Source organism: Triticum aestivum, chromosome 7B, assembly GCF_018294505.1.
Source record: "Triticum aestivum cultivar Chinese Spring chromosome 7B, IWGSC CS RefSeq v2.1, whole genome shotgun sequence".
Lineage (NCBI taxonomy): Eukaryota > Viridiplantae > Streptophyta > Magnoliopsida > Poales > Poaceae > Triticum > Triticum aestivum.
In genome coordinates, this window is record NC_057813.1 from 325778718 (window position 1) to 325781577 (window position 2860).

Here is a 2860-nt window from a genome sequence, read left to right on the forward strand (position 1 = left end):
GGGGCTTGTATGGTTCTGGCGAGTGGATGAGAACGGGTGTGGCTCTGCGGGCGAGCAACGGCCAGGGGTGCGGGGTTAGTGAACGCGACGGCTCGGTTGCGCGCGCGCGTGCAAAACGTGCACTCTGGGCACCCCCAGAGCACGCACGTGAGGTGTTCGGCCAAATGCTAGCGCATGTTAGAGAGCTCGAATGATGCTGGTAGTAAACAGGCCTAGGTTAGTGGTAGACAAGAGTTTAGTGGACATGGTGGTTAAGCAAAGCAAGCAGGTCCAGTGTGCAAACTAAAAGCTATGTCAAATCTGACCATGCACATATAGTGTTTGACAAAATGCCAAGGGCACCCAGGCATTTCTTGGGGTGGCCAAACTCTCTAGATCATAGTCTCTTTAGATGAAAAAGAGTGTGGTAAGGTTAGTTTGGCAAAAACAGAAACTTGGTAGTGGAAGTTTTTGAGAAAACTATTTCTGGACAGAAAGTAAAAGGCATAGTATCATGGACCAAAACTACTGTAATAGGTCCATTCTCCTGGACTTAAGGGTTTTGCAGGGTGGTTGATAAGCAGGAGAAATTTTATGGGCATTAGAGTAACAAAAAATAGAGTTGCTGTAGAAAAAGCCAAACTGGACCAGAGAGCAAAAGAGGATGTTTTGCTCAAATTTTTCAATGAACATTAGTGGGTTTTTGCACAAAGATGAATAATATACTCCTAATAACATCCCCCAGTTTTGGTGGAAGTTTTAAAGAAATATTTAAATAGGTTGTAGTGCAAAAGTGAAATTTGACCAGATTTGAAAACTATGGGTAAAGCTAAAAATCTCCAAATGACCAAAGGATATTTTTGCATAAAAGTGATTTAGGGACATCATATGTCATCCCCAAATTTTGGTGGGATTTTTAAATGAATTTATAAAAGGGTTGCAGTGCAAATGGGACCCTAAAACTTATGAAAACCATTTTGGAAAGATAAAGCTCAGGGAAAAAAATAATTATATAAATAATCCCACTGATAAAAGAATTGTTTTATTTGAGAGGGTAAACAAGTCCAATAATAATTGGAAAGTTTTCACTTGGGGGAAAACTCCACAACTTAGAAGAAAAGAGAGGTTCTGAGATCAAAATAAATCCAGAAAAATGAAAATTTAATTTCCTGGCAAAATTTTAATAAACAAAACATGGTTAAATTTTTGGGGTGTTACACAATCTCCACCGCACACATGATCACCCAGGAAAAAACGTGTGCGATCAATCTCCACTTCACACACACGATCATCCAAGAAAAAACATGCGCGATTAACAAAACCATCACACATAGTTCTTTCTTATTAAATGTTTGCGATTGTCACCTTATCACACACGCTTCGAAATTATTGACTGTTTGTGATGTTGTGCGCATCGCAAAGATTTGGTACTTCTTGGATTAACTGTGTGGTATGTACATACTAACGGAAACGTATTCCTTGGATGGACTATGTGGAATGTACATACGAACGGAAACGTTTAGCGGGGGATGAGTGTCTGGGATGTACTTACGACCGAAAATGATTTTGCCTGTACAATTGTATTTTTTAGCACTACTATACGTATAACCATATTTGCTCGGTCGCCGGTCGCACACGACCTCATTTTGCCGATCGTGTGTGCCAGGAGGGCATATCCTCGACGTTTTCTGGGTCATGTGGGAAGGACCCCCCTATCGCCCACACTCACTTGGCGACGGTTCCAAATGCCGTCGCGGAAAGGGGTTAAAACCCGTTTGTATAGCACCAACGCATACCAGTGATGGAACACGAAACACCAAAAAATTAGTTGTACTTGCTACTCATGGAGATGTGTGACGCCCCCGATTCAATCGTACACTAATCATACACGCAAATGTGTACGATCAAGATCAGGGACTCACGGGAAGATATCACAACACAACTCTAGACACAAACTAAAATAATACAAGCTTTATATTACAAGCCAGGTGCCTCGAGGGCTCGAATACATCAGCTTGAATACAAACGAGTCTGCGGAAGCAACAATATCTGAGCACAGACATAAATTAAACAAGTTTGCCTTAAGAAGGCTAGCACAAAAGCAACATGATCAAAAAGGCAAGGCCTCCTGCCTAGGAGCCTCCTAACTACTCTTGGTCGTCGGCGGCCTCCATGTAGTAGTAGGCACCCTCGGGTTTGTAGTAGTCGTTGACGAAGGTGGCATCTGGCTCCTGGACTCCGTCATCTGGTTGCGTCATCCGAGAAGAATGGAAAAGGGGGAAAAGAGGCAGCAAAGCAACCATGGGTACTCATCCAAAGTACTCGCAAACAAGGATCTACACTACATATGCATCAGTGTCAATTGAAATGGGTTGTATCTGTGGACTGAACTTCAGAATGCCAGAAGAGAAGGGGAAAAGCTAGTCCTATCAAAGACTAGCATCTTCTGGAAACCACCGTCTTGCGGCAAGAGGAGGGAGTAGAGTAGTATAACATAAATCATATTTATGTTGTTGTCAATGCCCCGGGATCCTTTCTTGACTCCCGGAGCCACATATCCATTACATGCCTTAGCATCCACTTCTAGTTGTATCGATTGGGATACAACTCCGAGTGTCCATTACCGTAGGATAGGCTATCGATAGAAGTTTTCTTCCCTGCTGGGATGCACCAACTTACCAACCACGCTCGATTAACTCCGGCCGGACACACTTTCCTGGGTCATGCCCGGCCTCGGCCAAACAATACGCCGCAACCCGACCTAGGCTTAATAGAGAGGTCAGCACGCCAGTCTACATCCTAAGCGCGCATGGGTCATCGCCCTTTGCACTCCTGCACGTTGCGTACGCGGCTGGTGAGAAGACCTAGCTACCTCCTTAAA